Genomic DNA, 10,547 nt, shown 5'->3' with positions numbered 1-10,547 from the left:
CTGTCAAATTTTAAAATCATATCTCAGAAACTATTGGTCAAAATTTTTTTTTACTACTTTTCTCGTGTTTTTCGTCAAAAATGCCTTCAGAAGTGACCTTTCGTAATAGAGAGCTGGTAGTTATTATAATCACTCCTACTTCGAAATTGAACTTATTTTGGAAATCATTCTATTAATAAAAATAAAATGCATCGTAATATCTCTGATCGTAGATCATGTAGAGCAAAGATAAAGACATTTTCCTTTTTGTTGAAAATATCTATAATATATATATATATATATATATATATATATATATATATATATATATAATATTTTCAACATAAAGTTTAATATTTATCCCTAAAAAAAATCTTTTAAAATAATTTTTCCTCGAAAAATAACTTACTCCTACAAAATAACTTTAAAAAATAAAACATAAAAACTAAATATAAAATCAATTGTTTGAGATCGCATCAAATGAGATATAAAACTAATATATAATTTACTTACTTGATAGCACAAATATATTTTCTGACATATATGATAGTAGTTATAATATAATGATAAATGGATATATTTTCAATTGTGTTCTCTATTTTTTTTCCGCAATTATAATCTTATTATGCATCATATACGCATGCACACACATATACAACATTGTCTCTGAAGGCATGTTTACACTCAAGCGAATAATCATACGTGAGTGCTGCAAACGCGTCTTGAGAAACAAAATCGCTTTGCATGTGTGCGTGCGAGCATACGTACGTCTGAAACCAAAGATGAATGAAAAATGTCATCAAGAGACACGGTAGTGTCTCGCGTTAAATTTAGCGAGGCACACTGTCTATCTATACGCGAGTCGATCAGTTGCAAGTACCTCATAATTACAGTTCTCAGTAACGGCTGGGTCGATCGAATTTTTAATAGATTTGGATAGTTTGGGTCTTAATTTTATAAGGAAAATGTCTATTTTTGCTCTACATGATCTACGATCAGAGATATTACGATGCAAAGTTCAAAATTGATGAAAATTTTGTTTAAGAAACGTTGACGTCATCATCAACGATATATTATAATATAAAATAAAACTTCAAGTCCTTTTATTTTTCGACGAAAGATTGCGCTAGTATTGTTTTGAGTTATATTAGCAACGCTCTGCAGTTAGCAATTGATTAATTAAAAAATTACCATGGTAACCGCATCTAAACTAAAGGCCTACATTTGTCTGAATTGAGTCTGGCCATAGTGCGTGTTCCTTTTTATTGGTCGAAACAAAATTTAGAAAAACATGATAGAACCAATAAAAATTGTTAGAGAAAACATAATAATTTAAAAAAAATGAAATAAAAAAGTTACAAACAATTTATATTTATTTAAATAAAAAAATTACAAACAGCTTGTACTTTTTTATGAATTTATATATTTATTTAAATAAGAAAATTACGAACAACTACTTTTCTATAAATTCTTAAATTAAAAAATAAAAAAAATTAACTTAAATAACAATAATACAACTATATTTAATATAATATTTTAAAATAATAATATATGATATTATAAAAAATATAAATATATAATAAATATTAAAACTTTTTAATTTTTTAATATTATTTAATTATAGAATGCATGACCATTGTTTTGCTATTGTATATTGATTTGATTATTCAAGTACACGCATTATATGAAAAAATATTATATTTAAATAAAAACATTTTAAATAAAAATATTTTTGTATAAAATAATAATAATTATTATTATTTTCTGAGCGCAATAAATCATTTTGGAATTTGAAATCATGTATCCAAAAATATTTTGTATTAGTCAATGATCGACTTTGCCATAATCATGTTTAAGTCATAAATGAAATATCTATAATTTACCTGTTTTTTTAAAACTGCAACATGCGATTCATTTTCTTTTATTGTATTATTTTTGTTGACTACTTTAGATCCCGTCATTTTCGTAGTCTCATTTCGTTACACTTCTTTTGTATGTGACAAAAAACATATGTACATAAGAATATAATACATGTACGCTCATTTTAAATACATATTGTAACCGTTTTCCAAATGGAGGAAATTAGATAGGATTATCTAAATCAAGCGATTTTTGGAGGCGATTCTTCGGAGCCCACGGTACATCTTTGGCACGTTTTTGAAACATCGATCTCGCAATCCCGACAATTTCCGATAATTTAACACAAAATCGATTATTGGGCGCCAGGTACAGCAGGCCGCACCGCACAAACAAATTTAACAAACGCGAAAAGATCACGGAATCGATTAATTAACGCGACGGAACAAAACGCGGCTACTCAGTCTTGAGATGATAGAGATGATAGAGGGGATAGTTCGGGTGACAGGAAAATGCGAGACTCGAGAGGGCGGAAGCCACAAGGAAAAATTCGATCAATAAATTAACAAGTAACAATAATATATTAAAATGGTAAATAGTGTGAAATGTACAAATCGATAATTGTCGCCTTCGATTTTAAGAGGCGGTTGTATATGTTAGATAATAACAACAACGTCGGAGATCGGCGCGATCAGGCGCAAGAGTATCTGACTACCATGTGCGTGAATTATACTCGATTTTTCTACAGCGAGGATTCTTTGCCGGGTGCGACATGATTAGGTCGCGACAACTAATAAAATTCCTCCTGCCCACGGTAACTACTTTTGCGCACGATTGCGGCAATTATCTTGAATCATGTAATCTATCTTAGCGCGAGCAATATAAAGATTCGTACGAGAATATTTTGCAGCGGGATTATGATATTCTGGAAGAGATTCTTCTGTCACTTTGTATGTCGTAGATAATACAAGAGATTTCAAACAATATTTCCGATGATTATAATGAACCGCTCTATATCCGTATATTTTCGCGAATGTAACATATAATTCTGTAACAATTACGACTCTCAATATTCAAACGTGTTAGACGCGAATGTGGTGTATGAATCGTGGTGCAATACGCAATCTCGATCCGCGAAATCGACTGTCTAACAATATCCCGATAACTATTACTTTACGCGTGACAATAAGAAACATTAAAAACTAATATATAATAACTAATATATAGATACTAAAATACGATGTTCTACGTGACTGTCGGCGGCGGCAAAGTATAAGAGAGAGAGAGTATTAATAAGATGATCCGAATGAGCAGCGTAAGCCCGTCGGCCATTACGCAAATCTCACGAATTTATACAAAATAATCACAAACGCGTGGCACGACAACTAATTCGGGCGCCGCTCATTCGAATTGATTAACCTATTCACAAACGGCAAACTATGGATCGACAACGTTCGTCGTCCACCGGCTGAATTTTCTCATCCTTCTCGTCCTTCTCGCCCACTGTCGCTCAATCCTTCCAAGGCCTGCGTCTTCGCCGGTATCACGCCGAACAGTGCCGAGCGATCGTCCTGCGGAAGACATGCCGGCGCGATAAATCGCAAAATAGGCCACCTGTGGTGCTTCCGCGTTCCACAGGGCCGTCCTTTGAACCTCGGGATCCTTCCATTGCTGTACGGGTGGATGTATCGCCCCGTATTTAAATTTTGATTCGGCGGGATTTTTGGCTACGTCTGTGCGGCTCTCGTCTCTATCTAGCAGGATAGATCCCGGGATTGAGCTCCTCAATGTCCCCCGGCGCGATGTCCATCCGGCGCAGGGAATCTCGCTCCGTGCGAGTGGAATGACCATCCCTTCTTACCGGATCTCTCCGGCTTTCCGCGCCTTTTTCCCTGTCGAAAATAAATATTGAATGCAGAGGCGTTTATCTGCCGTTAATTCTTAACATATTAAGAAGCAATTACGATCTTACGGTTCTTGCTCTCCTTATCGTTCCCGGACGATCGCTCTCGGCAGCTTTTTCTCCTTTGCTCCTCCTTCCGTTGGATGGGATCTCGCCGTCTTTCCTGCCGTCAACTACTCTGCGGACTCAATACAGCTTACGTTCTCGTGGGACAACACATAAAGAAAAAACAACACAGAAAGAACAGATCCGCTGCGATCGGGTCGCTCTATCCCTAATTCGGGAGGACGCAGGTTCCGAGAAACCGCCCGCAATCGGGCCATTCGGCCTTTGTGACGGACGTCTCAAAAACGTCACGTCACAATATATACAATATATATATATATATATATATATATATATATATATATATATATGTATTGTATATATCCTTTTACAAGATATTATGATTATTATTTGTCTATAAATAAATACAAAATTATTGTAATTATTACAAAAATATTTGATTATTAATGATCCCTTAGAAACTATCATATGGCGATTGCCAATAAAAAATGTACATTTAACTATAATTATTATTGTCTATTATACATTTTGCTCTATAATGATTTTCAAAAATTCTTCTCAAAATCTGCCTATAGTAGAATATATCAAAAACTCTTTTGACATCTGTGGATTTTGATTTGCAATTCATCGTATACATTTAGTAACATCGTATACATTCTATGTGTAGTATATGCACACGTCATTGTGGACATTTCATACAATTATCTTAAATTTTAGTATTAAGTTTAAAATTTTTTAAAACTTTTCAAGTGTCAGCGTGCCTATCAACACTGATGCATACATCTACTTTCAAACACCATTTACTTTCAAAAACCATTTAACGCGATAGAAATAGGCTCCAAACAAATTTTATACAATATACCAAAATATAAGTTCAAACATATGACAAAAATATGGCAAAATGTTAGCTTCAAAAGCAAACAATAAATTACAGCTCAATAGTATTAAAAAATTTGGCGGTAGTTGCAATTGGAAGATTTTTTATATAGTAATCCATAAATGACTTGTAACAGTTTAAGGAAGTTCAATCGCCACTACGAATTAATAAATAAAATTGTTGATATATTGTAGTTGACAGATATAGTTAAAGATTAACAAATCATATTTGAAGAATTCAAATGCGATTAGTCAATTCGATCTTGGTCCGATCTTTATCTCAGGGATTTTTAATATCGTAGACATAAAGATTTAGAAAATTTTATATTATATATATGTTTAATAAAATTCATTGAAATTTGTAACATAACTTTCTTAGCAGTTGATAATAAATTTTGAAACTAACAATTTGAATGATGTGTTTTAATATCTTGAAAACTCAGCATAAATTGTTTTAAAGATCAAAAATTACTTTATGTATACCTTCAAATTACGTTGCTTTTTGTCACAATCTTTTTATTTACTTCTCTTGTATCCTTTTTTGTCACGTCAATATTTTCTACGAGTTTGTTCTACACAACAGTTATTAATTATATACATAAATGTAAATAATTTAATGTTTAGAGATATAATAAAAATTAAGTTTTCGTGGTTTTCACAGACGTTTTTGTTATTAGATCGCGGCGTTATGCTTTGTTATATATATATATTGGTTATGTTCCTTTGCTCTTTTCTTTTGATATGTGAACGTTGTAGCGTATAGTAGTTCTTGCCACAGTAAAACAAAGAGATTGTATTCAGTTCATAAAATAAGTCTTAAAGTTATTTTCTTTATATATAGGGTCTCCTGCAAAGATTGTGCCAATGCTCGTGAGCGGGTAAAGGACAATAAACTGAACAGAAAAGTCCTTTATCATTTTGCAATTTTTGCAATAATTATTAAAATATTAATTAAAAAGTATTGGCGAATGAGCACGCGTTTCGCGCGGCTATCGCGCGACTGGATCATGAGACGTACGCTTTAGACGTGACAGCGGCGGGTTTCATAGTGTCGCACGGCAAAAAGTTTGGCCTCGCGACGAAAAGGACACGCGTGAAACCAAATATTTTTCATTGCCGTGCGATACTATGAAGCTCGCCGCTGGCACGCCTAGAGCGTACATCCTATAATATAGCCGTGCAATAGCCGCGAAATGCGTGCTCATTCGCCAATATTTCAATAATTATTACGAAAATTGCAAAATAGTAAAGAACTTTTCTGTTCAGTTTACTGTCCTCTACCCGCTCACGAGCGTTGGCACAATCTTTGCAGGACATCCTGTATAATAAATAATCTTTGTTTATATCTTATAACCAGATTTGTAATTTTCTGAAAGGAAATATAGTTCTAGAAGCAATTTTGTTCTAATATTAAAAAAAAAAATTAATATTTAAAATGACCATTTCACATGCCTACTAAGTCTAGCCTACCGCTTCCCATATGCTTATTCGCTCAAACGGTTTAATTAATAATTCAACAGCTATTGCAAATTTTGCAATTTTGTATAGGATTTTTAGCATCGTTTCCGGATAGAAAACGATAATGTTGACTCACGATAGAATGTGATAGAATGAAATTTTTTTGTTTGGTTAATTACTATATTGAGAACGAAAGAAATTTTGCATAGGAAATGATAGAATATATTGGCAGGATAGATAAAAAACGATAGTGTTGACTCACGATGGAACATGATAAAATGACATTTTTTCGTTCAGTTAATCACTATATTGAAAGAAATTTTGGATAGGAAATGATAAAAGTATATTGTACATTGGAAGTGTACTGAAGTTGATAAAATATGATTGATATTCACTGCACTTGTTTACCTTATTTTACAGCGCCAATATTTTGTGAATTGCGGATAGCATTGCATAGAGTTCTATTTGAACATTATAAAACATAATATCTTATTATTCAGAAAATTCTTAAACATATAATGTATAATTATTCATAACAATCTTATAGGTTTTTATTTATATGATATGTGAGATATTTAATAATATTATATTAAATTTCTATTGCTGATATATTAACCTATTTACGAAAATCAGAAATCACAAACACGATTAAGAAGAAAAAGAATTTTTTTTCGTTTCCTATTGAACTTTTTAAGCAGGGAAGCGTTTTCCCTAACAACATTTACATTTATATATTATCTACATGTATTATTACATCAAAATCACATTTATTACATCAAATCACATATATTACATCAAAATAATCAAAATAATGTATATATTTATAAAATGAATACGTTTTTATGCGATCCGGACACGCCAAGTTTTTATACCTTGTTTTGGTGTAAGTTTCTCTTACGAGATTTAAACTTTGGGAGAAATTTTCCTTCAATAAATTATATTTTAAAGTCTTAGATGTATGTATATTGTGCATTTAGTTATTTATAAAATAACTTTTTATTTTAGCTATACTATTACTTTAATATATAATGAAGTTTATTAAATATAATTTTTCTTAATATTGGAAATAATAAAATAAAAATATTTTAAAACATACATTTTCATTCAGTTAGTGCAATTTTCAATATCATTATTTTTTGTAGGAAATTTAAATAACTATTTTATACAAAAATATATGATTAAATTATTTTTATTTAAATAATAATAAAAAAAATAAATTTTATAGCATAAATTTTTATTCTTTTAGCGCAATTTTTTAATATCATTATTTTTGTAGCAAATTTAAATAATTATTTTATACAAAAATATTTAAATTTTATTTAAAATGTTTTTTTTTAATATAATATTTTTTTACCTAGCTCGTGTACATGGCGCCTTTTTTTAAATTAATCATACCTCAGGATTAACTGCACGAATCTGTTCAAACTTAACATTCGTCCGTATCTCGTAAACGATTCAATTGCGGACGCATATTTACTGAGATTTTTTTGCTTCTATTGTGTACATTTCATCATTATATTTTGTAACATCACTTTTGAATCATTCTGTATAGAAGTTAGTATACTCGATACAACAAAAATTTCGGATCGTATATAATTGATAAATCAGGATGGAAAAAAAAATTCTTTGTTCTGATTCTTTTTGCTTACAAATGAAATACAGTATTTTATTTTTATTATATCTATATACGTCTTTTATTTTACATAATAATTTTATTTAATATAATATTATTATATTTTAATTTTATTTTTATTCTTTATTTTTTATTTTTTATATTTTGTTTTTTTTATTTTTATATTTTTTATGTTTTTTGTTTTTTTTATTTTCTATTTTATTTTTTTACTTTTTTTTATTTATTTTTTTATTTTTATGGTATTGCTATATTTTATAATATTGTTATATTTTTATATTAACCAATAGGGGAGGCTTCGTTTGTCTACATTCTCGATTGCCTACAGAGCGAATACCTACAAGCATTATTATACACATATAAAAATTAAAAATACGAATGTACGTTTGTACACATGTCATTATTGTGCACATACACATTGTACAGATGACATATTGTGCACATACACATTGTACATATGACATTATTGTGCACATACACATTGGATACATGACATTATTGTTCACATACACATTGTATACATGACATTATTGTGTACATACACATTGTACACATGACATTATTGTGCACATAATATAAGAAATTCATATTAACGTTTCGTACACGACATTATTGCGCACATTCACATTGTACACATTCGTATGATGTTAGCCGACGACTAACACTTTTTTAAATAATTATGTGAAATCAATTGTATTTTGTGTGTAGATGATTGTAGTGCATTTATTTTTGTTTGTTAGTTCATAATTAATTTTTAATTAATTATTTAAAGTTTGAAATATACCAAAGTACATGCATGAACAGGAAGCACGCGCGCGCGCGCGCACACACACACACACACACACACACACACACACACACATACACACACAAGGGGGAGGGGCCTTAGGCCTCCCTCTCGTACTCACCCCGCCGGTAAGCTGGGTGGACCTTGCTTTACATTGTAATACAATTTTTGTATTACAATATTGATTTCACACATAATTATTTAAAAAAAGTGTTAGTTGTCGGCCAACATCTTGCCAATGTGTACAACGTGTATGTGCGCAATAACGTCATGTGTACAAAACGTTAATATGAATTTCTTATGTGCACAATAATGTCATGTGTACAATGTGTATGTCACAATAATGTCATGTGTCCAATGTGTATGTGCACAATAATGTCATGTGTACAATGTGTATGTGCACAATAATGACATGTGCACAAACGTACGTTTGTATTTTTAATTTTTATATGTGTACAATATGCTTGTAGGCAATCGCTCTGTAGACAATCGGGAATATCGGCAACTGAAGCTGTCGGCAAAACGTTGTAGGCAAACGAAGCTGTAGACAAACGGGATCTCCCCAACCAATATATTATTATTAATTATCTTATTTTTAATTATATTTGCTATATTGATTTATTGCTATTTATTGCTATTTATTGCTATTTACTATATTGAATTTCCTATAATGATATATAATAATACAAATATAATTAACTAATAAGTCTTACGCATAATAAAAAAAATATTAGAAATAGGTATAAATAATAAATATTAAGAAATGCAATTTCAAATTATTTTACTTCAAACAATAAGGAAACAGAATAAATTAATTATTTCTATTTCTAATTTTTAATTTATTATACATTAATTCATTCTGTTCCCTTTTTTTATGGAGTAAAATAATTCAAAATTGTTCTTTCTAATATGTAATATTTATTTTTATTCCCAATATTTACTGTGTGTTGTGCACAGGACTTTATTTGATAAATATTATATTAACTACCACATTTAATTGTTTTTTATTTTTTAACTGTTTTATATTATTTATATTATGATACAAGTTACAAATTTAGGTTTATACAATCAATAGAAAAACATTTTCGATTAGTTAAAAAATGGTTTATCTAGATACTAATTTCAACCATAACTGACATAGCCATCTAATAGCTTTTATTCCGACCTGTCATATTTCACTGAAAAATCGTTAATATCACCCAGCTACTTTTGTTTCTATTTCAACATCAGACCTTTTCCACAATTATTTTTAATGTCTACTTGTCGAAACTTTGATGCAGGAAAAAATGCTACTCTTCAGTGTTTCAAATGGATTATCCGGTTACCCTATCGATAGGGCAAAACCGGGTATTTTGATTTTTCTAAAAAAATCTTGTTAGATTTGGTAACCAAAGTTTTTTCAGCAAGTAGCCTTATTTTCTCATACTTTAAGGTTCATTAAAGACTACTAACAGTCAGCAAAATTCTTTTTATTTTCTAATTTTTTGTAGGAAGACAAATAAAAAAAAAAAAAATACTCAGTTTTACCCTACTTTCACCTATGTATATGTATACAATATAAAAGCGCAATTTTAATATCAATAATAGTAAAAATTTATATTGATATTTAAAAGTAAATTAATATTTATAAATAATATAATATATATTTTAAAAATAATATTATATTTTGTGTGAAAATATATAAATATTATATTTTGAAAATAATAATATATTTTATGGCAATATTATTGTTAGCAAATCTATGTAATGTGTCTGTATGTTTATAAATGTGTAATATATTATATGTATATATTATATGTATTATATTGATGAATAAATGTACAAAAAATTTACATATAATTTTTTTCTGAAATTTTTTCTAAAATAACAATTAGAAATGTTATGTTAATAATAGTAATATAGATGATTTATTTAATTTTTAAATTTTTTTAAATTTTGATTTATTTATATGTATTTATTATAATAGAAGAGGAAATAAAAGCGCGCGCGCT

Source organism: Cataglyphis hispanica, chromosome 16 (assembly GCF_021464435.1).
Source record: "Cataglyphis hispanica isolate Lineage 1 chromosome 16, ULB_Chis1_1.0, whole genome shotgun sequence".
NCBI classification, from domain to species: domain Eukaryota; kingdom Metazoa; phylum Arthropoda; class Insecta; order Hymenoptera; family Formicidae; genus Cataglyphis; species Cataglyphis hispanica.
This window is presented reverse-complemented; position numbering follows the sequence as displayed.